General features: G+C 48.1%; 1 pseudogene; it reads right to left on the bottom strand.

Moving 5' to 3' along the window:
- The window catches only part of LOC143673187 (transmembrane channel-like protein 3), a 38,716-nt pseudogene extending 31,511 nt beyond the window's left edge, over positions 1–7,205 (bottom strand).
- Between the last annotated feature and the right edge of the window lie 7,840 nt (positions 7,206–15,045).

Here is a 15,045-nt window from a genome sequence, read left to right as displayed (position 1 = left end):
GTTTGCATGGTGTCTGGCTGAATGGATGAACTGACAGAGCAGCAGAGTGTGGAGATGCATAATGGTGTGGCCTTCCTTGTGGGATGTGGTGGGTGGATGCATGTTTTCCATCGCCTTTGCCCAGTGCTGAGCCTGGTGGAGCACATGTGCACGTGTACTTCTGACTACCCATGTATAAGAGCAGGGCCCAGGCAGACTCTTCCTAGCCTCACTGCCAACTGGATACTAGTCCTGCATCCTATGCCCCCTTACTCCAAGTGCAATTACTTACTGTCGATTTTCTTTATCCTCATTTCCCAGGGAATGAAGATGACCACAAAGTTACAGGCAAGATAAGCAAGTTTCCGTCAGAGCTAGAGAGAAGGGAGCAGGATTATACAACTTCACCTTTATGACAAAAGCAGTGTCTGTGCATTGTGGGGGTCCTAAGTGGAGGCAGGGCTCTCAGACACACCCCATGATACCCACAGCTGTGGCTTCAGAGGACCATGTGCCCATCTAGGACCAATGTGGCCCCTTCTCTGTGCTCATGACCAAGTGGTGGACACCTGCCTTATACCTACCATATCAGCTGCAGGAAGTTACCTAAGGAATGGCGACCAAATACACCCTCTGGGCCCCACCATAGACCTAAGATCCCTCACCCACCTGTGTAACCAGCTCTCCAGAGGCTTACAGTTCAAATCCTTGGGCAAGGGTGAGTCTAGTGCCTCCTGAATTAAAGTCCCATTCTGTCTTGAGCCTCAGCCTAGTTGAAGTTGCTGGATGAGGTCCTGAGATTTGTCTTGCATCTTTAAGATGCAGGTGACAAAGTGAAAAACTCAGTTGCAGAGTCTTCTAGTCTCTGAGACCTTGAGGCAGTAAATTCCTGCTGTTAAGGCAACCCATTGTAAGGTCTCTGTTCTAGTATCCAGGACACTGACCCTTCTCATAGGAAAATAAAGCAAAACATGTCTTGACCCTGGCCCTGCCCTCCAATTACATTGGTTGGTTGTTCGTTTTAACTCTCAAACATGCAGGGTTTGTGTTGGAAGCAAATGACACTGATGTGGAAAGAGGAATTGCAAATGCAATTACAGCTTTCTGGACTGTCAGATAGCTCCTGCTCCTGAGGCAGATATGCTTAATAATGTTTTGGATGTGTCTGCTAAGGACAGAATAGCTGCTTGTAAATGAGAATCTGTTTGCATTTCATCAGTCCTTGGAGTCTGCAAGAAACCATTCCTGCTGGGCCACTGGTGGCATGCAAGGGGCCAGGCTGCGTTAAGGGGGCTGGGCTGCAATGAAGGGGCTGGGCTGTGTGTTCGGGGCTGGGCTGCATGGAAGGGGCAGGGCTGCATGGAAGGGACCGGGTGGTGTGGAAGGGACAGGGCAGCTGCGTTGGTCAGGTGCTGGCTGAGGACTTCATGGTGAGCTTCGGTAAAGCTGAAACTTTGGGTTCACTCCTCATTCTAAAAGCTCTTCTAATAATTTAACCCATTGTCAACTACACCTTTGCCCCATATTGGGTTAACTGTCAATAAAAGTCCCAATGTTTTTTTATTGTTATATATGTTATATAACATACAGCATTCTATTATATTATATGCTGTAATTTATATGTTACAGGATTTCTGAACCTGAGTGAAAGACCTTACATTTCACAAATGTTTTCCTGTGGCATTTAATGCATAGAGAATACTTAGGAAAAATAAGAAACAGTCTTGGCAGCACATATGCTTATAAAAATATAATTTTGGTTTATGTATTTATTCCATAAACTGAATTTTTATTCGATAAGCACACCATGCCCATCACGGTGTGGCAGAGATAAGATGTTCTGGGTAATTTCGGTCATAAAAGTGAATTTAAGTTTTCAGGATGAATCTGTGAAAAAGTAAGAAAAATAAATTCTAAGGCAGAAACTTGGAGATCATTCATTTTTTATTTATTTTTCCAAAAATCTAAAATTTCTGACTAGCTTTAATTTAATCTTTATCAAGAACGTTTTGTTTCAGGGACTCTAAAAAGAGTGTCACTGTCTGTTTTTGTTTAAGATTGTAATCTTATTTTATTAAAATCATAATTTTTAAAACATATGACAGTATTGATGAAGTTATTATGAGAACAGTAAATCCTTCCACTGTGGATGACAGTATAAATAATATAAGGTTTTAGAAAATAATTTATTAGGTATTCACCATGTACCAAAAATTGGACCATATGGTGGTCCCAGTTCTGATCTTTAACCTTAGAAATAGAATTAGAGAAAATGGGAAGAGCCACAAGTGCAAGGATAACCTTTGCAGGGCTGTTAATAATAATGAAAAATTAGAAACAGTTTAAATATTCATCAGTAGGGAAATGACTAATGAAATTAATATACATTTATCTTTTGGTCTATTACGCAGTCATGGAAAATGAGAAGCATAAAAACCGTATCAACATGGAAAAATCCTTATGTTGTAGTGTTAAGTGGAAAAAAGCAAGACAAACATGTTTGTACACTAAAATTGCTACAAAATATAGCAATATTATATATATATTGTAATGAAAATTATATGTTTTGCATTGAACAAAATGTGCTATTTTTAAAAAGATACCATATTGGGAAGTAGGAGAAGTGATTATTTTCCTTATCTTCTAAACACATACGGAAATTATTGCAATGTCTTTATGAACCGATAAAATCAGAAACTCACCTCTCAGTTACCAAAGGGAGGGAAGTAACAGAGCCCTCAGCACCTACTATAGAGTGAGCACTGGGGTGCCTGCCCCTTTCTCAGTGCAGGGAGTGGGCAGAGCCACACCTACGAGGGGAGGGAGCAGGGAGGTTCCTTCTCCGGAGGGCGGGTCTGCTGAGTCACACCTCGGTAGCTGACTGCGCTGGGTCCACAGCAAGCCTTGGGAAGTGCCCCCTGTCTACCCCATGCCTCGGGCAAGCACAGCTGACCCTCCCCCTATGTGCAGGGCGACCTGTGCCCTTTACCTCTGCTCCCGCGGCCTGGTAGCCTCGGGTCCTGGTCAGCCTCCCTTCACATGCCAGCACAGCCTCTTTGGCTCGTCTGCAGAAGAAACACATGGCCGTGAACACGATGGCGTCACGCCCTGGTTATGCACTGGGGGCCAGAGGCAGTGGGCACTCTCGGGTAGCTCATGTCTGGCTTTTAGTAACCAGAAAACATCTTTCAAAATGGTTTTTAACATTACATAGATGAACTGACGTTGAACGATGACTTACTACCCAGCTGAACTACAGCTCAGTTCTTGGAGGCCCCCTGGCCCTGGCTGTGCTGGGCAGCACCTGCTTTCGGGTGCCATGCTTCCTGCCTTCATCTTGCAGCCTTCCTGCTGCTGGCAGCCTCTGGGGCAAAAGTCAGACTCTGGAGACTCGGCTTCTGCTGGTGTGGGCAAGGCGGTTGTGTCCACACGGCCATGGGCAGCTGGCTCAGCACAAGCAGGCCGGAGATGCTGCAACTGGCCACACTGCTGTGCTGACCCCATTACTCTGCCTAAATGGTTAATTCCTGAAAAAGGCCCAATGCATGGGGACAAGGGTTAAATGCTTGCAGAAGGAAAGCAGGCACAGAGGTCAGCCCCGGGCAGGTTCCTGAGCCGCTGAAGGGACGTGCGACCCACTTGGCCAGCCTGTGCTGCCAGGCCCTGACCCTTCGACCCCAGGGCTGCCCCCTCTGCCTGGTCTCCTCACACGGCCTCCACCAGGGGGCCTCTACCAGGGGGCCTCCACCCACGACCCCAGCAGGGGCTGGATCTGCACCCCTGCACTGGCCGCATTCAGACCAGAACCCGAAGTGGGTGGTACCCACACCCCATGCCATGCGCCAGCGGCCTCCCCTGCACACCCGAGTGGCGCTTCCCCCCTCCCCCCCCCCCGTGGAGCCTGTCCATGGCAAGAAGCCACGCCAGTCGTTTATTTATTCCTATTTTTACCAGCAGGCGTTTTCCGCACACCTGTTTTGGGTCAAGCATAGAGGTCTACAGAGGTGCATCACTGTCTCTGCCCTGGAAAAGGTCACTGCCCAGCTGGATGAAAGAGATGTAAGAAGGGCTGTGGTGGGGCCAGGGGACAGATTTAGCATGCAGGGATGGACCAAACCCAGGCCCTATTGGAGGCCACTGCTGAGCCCCCAGTGCTGACCACCATGTCCCTAAGGAGAACAGGCATGGCTCAGGACCACAGCTCCCTTCTCTTCTCAGTGTCCAGCAGTGCCTCCTCATGCCAAGGCAGGGCCCAGTGCCTCGGACCTCCTTGGAACAGCAGTGCAATGACCTTCACTGCATCCAGTTAGCAAGCCATGGCTGCAGTGGCTTCTCAAGGTGACGAGGGCACACATGTGTGGCAAGCGGACGACAGCAAGAGCTGCACTCTGTGGGCCAGGCCTGTGGCCAGACGTCCTCCGGTGCTGGCTGAGGCCTGGACTCAGCGACAGGGTGCCCGGCCTGGCGAGCTCTTTTTTATTGAAGTGCTTGATAGAAAAGCCATCACTCGCTCTGCTCAGGCTTGAAAGGACTTCATGGTCTACTGCTCTGATAGCCTTAACCATCATCTGTGTGAGTTTTAGAAACTCCTTTTCTTGGATGGATTGGTAGAATGCCTATGTTCCAGTAGAACAGAGCACTGGTCTCGGGGTGGGACACCACAGGCCTAAGGCTCAATGCCAGCACTCAGGAGCTCTGTATCCTTGGATAAGTCACTTAACCTCTCTGAGCATTACTTTTATCTTCTGAAAAATGGAGACAATGCCATTCTTATTCAAAGAAAGGGAAGTGATAAGAGCTGGTAGCAGATAGGAAGGAAGATAAGGGAGAATTGGAGACTTGTGAGAGTGAAGATTATGGACGAGCTTAGCTGTCTGTTGACGTTTCCCTCAGACAGGCTGTCCCAGGTGGACCGGAGGGTCTGGAATGGAAACCGGTGAGGTGTGCTGCGGAGGAGCCATGCCTAGCAGATGGAGATGGAGAAAGGGCGTTGGCTCGGCTTCTAGAAGGGGCACAAGGAGACCTACAGTGTTCCAGCCTCGTCCGCAGTGGTGCCACGACGATCTGGTGGTGAAGGCCCTGCTGTCCACTCATAGGCCTGGGCGGCCCCGAGGCACCAAGCTGCCCGCCTGGGCTTGGCAGTGACCTCCGAGCTGGGCGGCCCCAGGCCGGGAAGCAGGCAGTGCCACGCGAAGCTTCACCATGCCACCCTGCAGCTGGCTGCGCTGTGCTTCCCAGACTGGTCTGCACACTCACTGACCCAGGCTTGGTTAAGATACATGGTCTGGGGCTGCAGCCCACAGTGGATGGCTGGAGATTTTGAGTTCATGGGGCAGCCTGAAAGTTTTGCAGTTCACAGTTTGGGAACATTGCTGCAGGAGATGGTGCTGTTTCTCACCACCACTTCAGTGTTAAAGAAAGGGGAACTGGTATTTCTAGTAACTGAGAAAAGTAGCTAACCACTCTCACATGGCCAGTGAGAGGTGACTTTTAACCCAGGAAATCTGCCTTCAAATCTTTAGCTTAAGGATTATCTAGACAGTGTCTCCAATGTGATTCTAAGAGTCATAACAGTCGGCTTCCCTCTGGATTTTCCCCCAGCAGAAAGCAATGCCCAGGCAGCTAAACCTGTTTTCATTCTGGTTTACACTGCTGCTGTCTGGAGTCTGGTTGGCTCTGTCCCTTCTAGAGACAATGCTAAGTAAAATCCAGGGCTTGGGACTGAGAGGAGACCAGAAACTATGCCAACACACACACACACCAATATATGCATATGCACACACAGATGCACACACATACACACATATGCACACATGAATGCTCACATGCACACACACACACACACACACAGAGGAATGTTCCTTGCAGAGACTGTTACCTCAGCACCCTCAGCTTCTGTCACAGGGTCCAGGGACTGCAGTGGATGTTTGCCATGAATTCTTTCTGGAGCTGGATATTCTGGAAGATCTGCTCTGGATCACTCCTGTCCCACACTTCATCACCATTGAAGCTGTCATCCAGGTTTCTGGAGGGATGGGGTGGTGGGGGGAGAGCTGATTAGTAGGGAGCTCTGCCAGGGCAGGTTTGGCACCTCGTTTCCCCAGCCCCAGGTGCAGCTGTGCTGTGGGGTGGGAAGCAGGGAGAGTGGTCAGTGGAGCTGTAGCTACTGAGACACCTTTACTGGCTCCCAGTGTTTCTGTGGGTGAGTGAAAGAAAATGGTTTCTCAGGATGAAAGATGTCTGAGGATGTCATGAAAGAAGGAAAGAGGGTGCAGCATCTTGGTGGCCAAATAATTTCTTTTGTAAGCTCATTGAAAAAATGAGCTGATTTTCGAGGCACAACTCCTTTTTGTCCCCAAACTCTGAGGGTAAAATAAATGAAAATCAAATTTCTTTCTCCCAGAGACCCCTGCCCACCCTCCCACTTCCATTCATGTGAAACCTGAGATAGCTGAGGTTTCTGTGGATACCAGAGGTGAAGAAGAAATCAGCTAAGCAAATGGACATTTCAGGGACATCTTTACTGTCTAGAACGGTTTTCCAACATGAGCCAATGTTCATTCTCTGTAATAATTACTAAGCTAATCTTTACACAACTACTCAGGAGAGAGTAAGAGTACTCTGTTGTGGTTATTATGGCAATGATGCACTTAGAAGTAAGAGAAAATATTTCCTTTGTTTTTCTGTAATTTGGATTGTGTGAATTACCCCAAGAAGAATTTTCCCCAGAGCCTCCAAATCAGTGAGGCTTTAATATACCTGTACAAATATTTAACACATTCTAATAGCACTTATACATATCTTAGTAGCCTAAAGCATTTTTCCAACAGACACTTGGTTATTCTAACAAAAGCATGACGTGCTCCCTCTTGGGACTGCCAAGAAAGAACAGGTAGGCCGCGCGTGGGCAGGCAGCTAGGAGCGCAGGGCGCGGGCAAGGGCAACTCACTGGGAAGCAGGGGCTTTCCTGCTCTCAGCGTCGCTGCGGCTGCCGCCCAGTTGTCCCGAGCGCTGGGGACACAGGTTTCTGAGCTTGCTGTGCAAGGGAGCCCCTTCCCCACCCTCCGCCTAGACCCGAGGGCAGCCCAAGTGACCCAGCGCTCCTGCCTCATTGCCCCTGTGCACGGGCCGGCTCACCCGAAGAGCAGAGACTCCTGGTGGAGGTAGCGCTGGCCGGCGATTCTCCGGGTGCTTCGACAACTCCGTGGCACTCTTGAGGGGTTCATGGTGCTCACGGCTGTATGCCAGTAAGCACAGTGCAGCGGGGCCCGGACACGGTGGAGCTGTGCGGGGCAGAGGCTTTGGGAGCAGCCGAGCGGCTCCGCGCTCCTCAGGAGCAGCCCGTGTCGTGCCGCTGCCCCCGCAGGGGAGGGCCCGACCGGGCGCCCGGGTGCACAGACCGGCGGGGATGCGGGCGGCCAAGTGCGGGAGGGGTGCGATCCAGGAGCCCTTGGTGCTGCCCAGGCATCATGTCAACCACCACGCTGGGGCTCACGTGGCCTTGAGGGCAGCGCTTGCGTTCCCCACCGCCCTCTCCAGAGGAAGGAAGGATGTAGCTGCAGCATTTTGTTTGCATTTATCTTTGATCAACTCTTTCGAAAGACATCGAAGCTGCAGGCAGGCACGTTGCCTGACCAGCCCCCTGCGCTGTGCGCTCACACCCTCCTCGGCCGTGTCGGTGCACGTCTCGGGTTTCCGCGGCCTGCGCCGCGCGCCCCAGTGGAAAGGAGTCAGGACGTTAACAGGGATCGCAGTTCACATTTCACAGCGTTTTACACTCACTAAGTGTGGGCCCGTGGATCTTCACGACGACCCTATGGGACTGAGGACAAGGGAAGTGGAGGGGCTCCTGAGAGCTTCCTGGGGAGAGGGCAGGACTCTGGTGGCGAGGCGATTCGCTTGCAGCTGTTCTCAGATGGGAGGCGGGCTCGCTGTCGGCGCCCTCGGGGGTAGTCGGCAGGGCGCACACGCGGGGGCTGCAGGTGGCCTGTGTCCTGCCGCCTCTTGCTGGCCCTCCCTCGCCCTGCCTGCCGCCTCCTGCCCGGCTCCCCAACGCGAGCGCACCCCGGGTGCAGGATTTCCCGCACACTCGCACACACTCTGCAGTTAAGGCAACCCGTCTGCGGAGCTCGAGTGCGCACTCGCAGGGACGGAGGGGAAGCGCTGCGGGGTCGCTCGTCCTCTCAGCGCCAGGGGTCCGCACAGCCCCAAACCCACCGCCCGCCAACCATGTGGAAGTGGCCAGGGGGCCACGAGGGCCTTCGTCCATCTCTTCCAGCACCAATTCAGCAGCAGCGCCTGGAGAGTAGGATGGCTGCCGCCCGCGGGGCTGCCCCGAGCCAGGGCCCAGCGCGGGTGCGGGGTCTCAGGATCACTGGGCATTGCCCCAACCCAGCGCATGGGGGTGCACACAGAGGGCACCAGTGGCCAGAGCCAGTCTTGGGCTGAACATGGACTTTGGCGCCTGGCTCAGGTCAGCTTCTGCCACCTTTCCTGAAACTGCTGACTTTTGCCCTCTAGGGCTAGCCACTCCACTGAGACTTTTTGCGTCCTCGGAGATCTTTGGGCGCATGGCCTATTTCTGAGCATAGCAAAGTCTTTTTTCACCCTACATTTTCTAAAAGCCCCTCTGCCTTGCTTTGAATACTCATTCAAAGTTTTGAAATATTTTGTTACTCTTATGCAATGAACTATTTTGAGCATTTTTGTCTCTTCTTTACGATTATGTTTTTTTATGAGTAGGAAGAACTAGTAGCAAATTTTGAGGTACTGTGGAGATTTATCAGTGCAGACACGTTGCTGTTTCTTATGTTTTTTCAAGTAATCCTGTTTGATAATATGGGCAAGATATGCTTGGTCGGTCAGAAGATGTTTATCTCAATTGCATTTTGTTTTTAATATCTAAATCATGAATAAATTGGGGCAATTAAATAAAAATAATTGCTACTTTGATACAAATCAAGTACTCTAGTTTTTCACCTAATTTAAGGAAATGTAGATTTCTATCCATTTTTATTGTGGAAATAATATATAGTCATTTAATAATAAGTGGAAAGAGTAGGGAATTAGAAATAGGAAAAATCTAGGTGGTTTTTGCTTAATGATATTAACATTTTTTATCTTTTTGCTAAATGTGTGGTTTTAAAATATATTTTTAATTTTATTGAATACATACCTTTTTCTTAGATGTTCCATTAATTTTTCCTTTTTTTTTTTTTTGCATAAGCAGGCTCCAGGAAATCAAGCCTAGGTCTCCAGCCCATTAATTTTATATCTAAAGTAATTTCCATGTTATTCTTTATTTTTTGTAAACAAAATTTATCAATAAGCCATTGAATGAAATAGTCCATCTAGAATACAAGCATTCAGCTCTGCCCCATTTCTCCAACACTCATCTCTTCCTATATGATTTTATTTTTACATTAATCTTTTTTATGCTTCTAACATCATCTCTTTACTTTTCTGGAAGGGACATTTTTGAAACATTTTTATTGTGAAATATAACATATATACAAAGAAAAGAAAGAGAGCAATAATTTTCAAAGTACACTTCAACAAATGGTTACAGAACAGATTTCAGTGTTTGTTATGGTTTACCATTCCACTATTTCAGATTTTTCCTTCTAACTGCTTCAAAATACTGGAGGTTAAAAGAAATATAAACCTAATTATTCTGCAGTCATACTCATTTGTTAAATCTTATTTTTTCTGTTATAACTACTCCTTCTCCTTTGATCGTCTTCCCCATCTATAGGGATCTTTAGGCAATGCCTGGTCTGACTTTTTCATGTTGAGAAGGAATTTTGACAGTATAGGATAGGGGGATGTAATTAGTTGATAATGTTGGAGAGGCTAGTTCCTCTGGATTTCAGGATTTATGTGGCCTAAGAACCTCTGGAAATTATAGGTTCCAGGAAAGCAAACTTAGAGCATGAAGCTTTTATGGAGTCTTAGTTTGATCCCTAGGTGTTTTTTAGAGTTAACAGAAGTGTTGTTGACTGGAGGGTAGCAAACCATGGCAACTGACACCATCTAACAGAAGCTTGCATAAGACTAGCCTCCAGAATAGCCTCATGTCTCCATTTGATCTCTCTTAGCCGCTGTTGCCTTATTTCGTTACACTCCTTTTTCCCCTTTTGGTCAAGAAGGTGTTACTGATCCCATGTGTGCCAGGGCCAGACTCATCCCTGGGAGTCATGCCCCACCTAGTCAGAGAGTTGTTAGCCCGCCCACAAAGGGAGGAGGGTAATGATTTTCTTTGCAGAATTGGGTTTAGAGAGGCCATATCTGAGTAACAGTAGAGGTTTCCTGGAAGCAACTCTTAGACCTTGTATTAGTTAGGGTTCTCTAGAGAAACAGAATCAACAGGGAACACTCGCAAGTATAATATTTATAGAAGTGTCTCACATGTCCATGGGAACACAGAGTCCAAAATCCACAGGGCAGGCTGTGAAGCTGACAATTCTGATGGAGGGTTTGGACAAACTCCATAGGAGAGGCTCGCTGGCCAAGACAGGAAGAGCCTGTCTCTTCTGAATCCTCCTTTTAAGTTTTCCAGTGATCAGATTGAGCATCACTCATTGCAGAAGACACTCTCCCTTGGCTGATTACTAATGGAATCAGCTGTGGATGTAGCTGACATGATCATGAGTTAATTCTCTGAAATGTCCTTATTGCAACAGACAGGCCAGCATTTGCTCAACCAGACAAACAGGTACCACCACTTGGCCAAGTTGACTCATGAACCTGACCATGACAGACCTCATTACAGGTTGTCTCAGCTTCTCTGTGGAGGGCCAGAAGCAATCAATCAGGCCCAAGCAGAAGCAATCAATCAGGCCCAAGCAAGGAAATGTCCCCAAGAGTTAAACAATAACCAATGTTAGGAAACTGAGAGAACGGGATATGTTTTGGTAACAGCTAATGGCATTTTTCTGCTTCTATGATACACTTGCTTGCTAGCAACTGCAAAACCACAACATGATTTTAGCCTTTATAAGCACCCTTTGAAAACCTCTGGGGGCTGCTCTCTGAATCTTCCTTCTTGGAAGTTTCTGAGGCAGTCACCGGCCAGCTAATAAAGACTCCAAATTGGCTTGCAGTTTTGAATTATGTGGTCTCTCTTTCGGTGTGCCCCACAACATTTGGAGGCCCCAGTGAGATCGTCCCTAATGGGCCATCTGGTGATCACAGGTCTTGGGGATCGCCCCCAGAACTGAGGTCCAGCCTAGGGGAAGCCTCGGAGAAACATTCCTCTGCCCCAGACAAGGACCAGGGACTGGGCCGGTTCTACAGGACCCTCCAAAATTATACAAAATCTGATGCAGTCATCTGTTTCTGGAAACCTCACCGGTGAGTACAGATTTGTTATAGGATCCAGTGAGGACCTCTGGAAGGCTGGACGCAGCATTACTTCCAAGGTCAGGTTCCAGAGCAAGACGTTGCCTGGGCTTCTGTTAGGAATCAATTAAGGAGAAGGCTTTTGTGTGTCTTGGTTTAGTTTGTCCCTTCTCTCATCTGTTGGTCTGGTCATATTCTGTGTCATGCTTGTCATAACTGCCATGGGTCAGTCAAGCTTATCTGTCTGTACTCCTCGTCAACGTTTTTTGAAAAATTTCCAGGAATTTCAGTGGAAGGCCGGAGACTACGGAGCCCCTGTCAACGCCTTCAACTTGAAAAAATTTCTGCTCATGGGAGTGGCCAATTTTTGTTTCTGGGTGGCCTCCTGAGGGAACTACAGATCTATCTGTGGCTTATAAAGTCCAAAGAACAATTTTTGTAATCCAGGCCAACCTGACCAAATCCCCTATATACTAATTTGGGTCGAAATTTTAACAGAAAACCCAAGTGGTTATGGTCCTGCCTGGAGTCCCAAAAAGAAAGACCCCCAGAGCCAAAATGGCCCTCTTAATAGAAACCTCTCAAAAAGAAAGGACTAATGAGATCCCAGTATTGACAGGACCATCATCTTGACGGACCCTCCCCCATACCCAACAGCCCCACCGCCACCTCTAAGACCAAAGGGGAGTAACAACCAAAGAGGCGGCAACCAGCCCCTCTAATAGCCAGAAGGTGACCTTCAGTCCCTTCATACCAGAAGTGGCTCTGCTTACCATCCTTCTTCTGATTCACAATTGCTGGATTCTTCCGAAGCCCCAGTTTTACCCTTGAGGCAGGTTGGCCCTGCCCCAGGGGACGACGGCCCACCGTTCATGGTCTGTGTCCCCTTTTCCTTTAGCGATCTGTATAACTGGAAAAACCAGAATCCCTCCTTCTCTGAAAAGCCCCAAGGGCTCATCTCCCTGGTGGAGACTGTCTTTTTTACCCACCAGCCCACCTGGGATGACTGCCAACAGCTCCTCCAGGCCTCTTCACCTCCAAGGAATGAGATTGAGTCAGGAGAGAGGCGAGGAAATTAATTCTTGGACCTAATGAGCAACCTACTACTGAATCAACCTGATTAGAGGCTGTGTTCCCCTCCGCCCATCCCGGATGATAGAGGTGACCCCAACACTGATAGAGGTGAGGAGGCTCTCGATCAGTATCACCAGACTCTGCTCCAGGGGATACGAGCAGTGGCCAAGAAGCTGACCAACTCATCTCGGGTAAGCAAAACCGTACAAAAGCCGGATGAATCTCCAGCCGCTTTCCTTGAGTGCCTCCTTGAGGCATACCACTTCTACACCCCTATAGATCCAGAGGCACCCAAAAAAGGCAAGCCGTAAATATAGCATTTGTCACCCAGTTGGCCCCAAATATAAGAAAAAAGTTGCAGAAATTAAAAGGATTTGAGGGTAAAATGCTGTCTGAACTGATAAAGATTGCCCAAAGGACTTTTAATAACAGAGATGACCCCGAGACCACAAAGTCCAAAAAAAAAAAATAGCCAAAATTTTAGTATCCACAATGGCTGAACAGGAAAAGCATAAAGGTAGATGGGAAACCACTGAAAAAAGAAAGGGAAACCAAGGAAAAAGGTTGGGCCTAGGTGCAAACCAATGCACTTACTTCAAAGAGAATGGATATTGGAAAAATGAATGCCCTAAAAGAGGACTTAAAAAAAAAAAGAAAAAAAAATTAAAAGATTACTTAAAGTACTGAAACCAGCCCCTGTTCTAGTTGAAGAGGCAAATTGACGGGGCTGGGGCTCCATTCCATTGAGCCCCCGGGAGCCCAAGGTCACATTAGAAATTGGGGGCAAGCCTATAAAATTTCTTGTGGATACTGGGGTGAACTTCTCCATCCTCCAGCAAGCAGAAGGGCCCACATCTAAGGAGCAAATCCCCATACAGGGAGCAATGGGACAAACAAAGTTTTACCCATGGACTAAGACTAGGATCACTAACCTTGGAGAAGGAACTGTCACCCACTCGTTTCTTACAATGCCAGAGTGTCAGTACCCCCTTTTTGGGAGAGACCTTTTTCAGAAATTATAAGCCACCATCTCTTTCAAAAACAATTCGGCCAAGCTCTCCTTCAATACAACCCCCTCGGCAATCCTCCTCACTTGTCCCTTATCGGAAGAGTATTTACTTACTGCAGAGGTGGCCCTGCTGGCCCCAGGCCCATATTTGCAAGAATTTAAAGAAAACATATCAGGCATATGGGCAGAAACTAATCTACCAGGATTAGCTGCCCATCAGCCCCCCATTGTTGTCCAGCTGACAGCACCGCCACCCCAATCAGAGTCCGACAATACCCAATAAGCTGAAAGGCTAAAAGAGACATAGCAGTCCATATCAAAAGACTCTGGACGCAGGTATTCTAGTCCCTGCCATTCGGCCTGGAACACCCCCCTTCTCCCGGTCCAAAAACCCAGGACCGACGATTTCTGGCCAGTGCAAGATCTCTGAGAGGTAAACAAAAGAATTGAAACCATTCACCCCACTGTGCCTAACCCATATACGCTCTTGAGCCTGTTACCTCCCAACCAGCAGGTCTACACTGTTCTGGATTTAAAGGATGCCTTCTTCTCGCGTCCCTTGGCCATGGTAAGTCAATCTATCTTTGCTTTTGAATGGACTGACCCAGAGGTGGGGGTTCTCTGGACAACTAACCTGGACTTGGTTGCTGCAGAGTTTCATAAATTCTCCCACCTTGTTCAATGAGGCCTTAAGCCAGGATCTGGCTCGTTTTAGACAGGAGCATCCAGAGATAACCCTCCTATAATATGTGGATGACCTCTTACTGGTAGCTAAGAATCTGTCAAATTGCAAAAAAACAACCAAAAGCTTGTTACGGGAACTAGCCCAGTTGGGCTATCGGGTCTCAGCCAAAAGGCTGAACTAGTAGCTCTGACCCAGGCTCTAAGGTGAGGAATAGGGAAAGTTGTCAACATCTGTACAGACAGCAAATACGCCTTTGCAACTGCGCACGTCCATGGGGCACTATATCAGGAGCACGGACTTTTGACATCGGGAAGAAAGGAAGTAAAAAATATTCCAGAAATACTCACCTTGCTATAAGCTGTCTGATTGCCAAAAAAGGCAGCCATTATACATTGCAAAGAACATCAAACTGTCAAAACTCAAATTGCCAGAGGGAATGCCCTGGCTGATAAAATGACAAAAGAGGTTGCCCCAAAACCAGTGGGGATGCTACAGATACTTCCTGTCTTACCAGGGCAAATGCTGCTGAGCCCTCCAAAATATACCGGGGAAGAAATTAAACTAGGCAAAACTCTGGGCACTAAAACAGATCCAGATGGTTAGAAAATTCTCCTGGACAGGAGAATCCTAGTGCCAGAGCACCTGGGGAAAATTTTGGTTACCCACGTCCACCAAAGTACACACCTGGGCAGTACAAAATTAACTGAACTCTTACAGCGAGATTACTACATTCCCTGATTGCAACAACAAGCCTAGCAGGTATCATCCAGATGCCACATCTGCACCCAGGTAAATTCCGGCTGAGGGAAAGAAATGCCCCAAGGAACTAGGCTGAGGGGACAAGCCCAAAGGAAACATTGGGAAATAGACTTCACGGAAATATGACCTGGTTCATATAGATACCAATACCTATTAGTCTTCATCAACACCTTCTCCGGATGGACTGAGGCATTTCCTA

The sequence above is a fragment of the Tamandua tetradactyla genome, unplaced genomic scaffold, assembly GCF_023851605.1.
Source record: "Tamandua tetradactyla isolate mTamTet1 unplaced genomic scaffold, mTamTet1.pri scaffold_178_ctg1, whole genome shotgun sequence".
In the NCBI taxonomy this organism is placed as follows: Eukaryota; Metazoa; Chordata; class Mammalia; order Pilosa; family Myrmecophagidae; genus Tamandua; species Tamandua tetradactyla.
The sequence above is the reverse complement of the archived record's forward strand: the minus strand, read 5'-3'. Positions and strand labels throughout refer to the sequence as shown.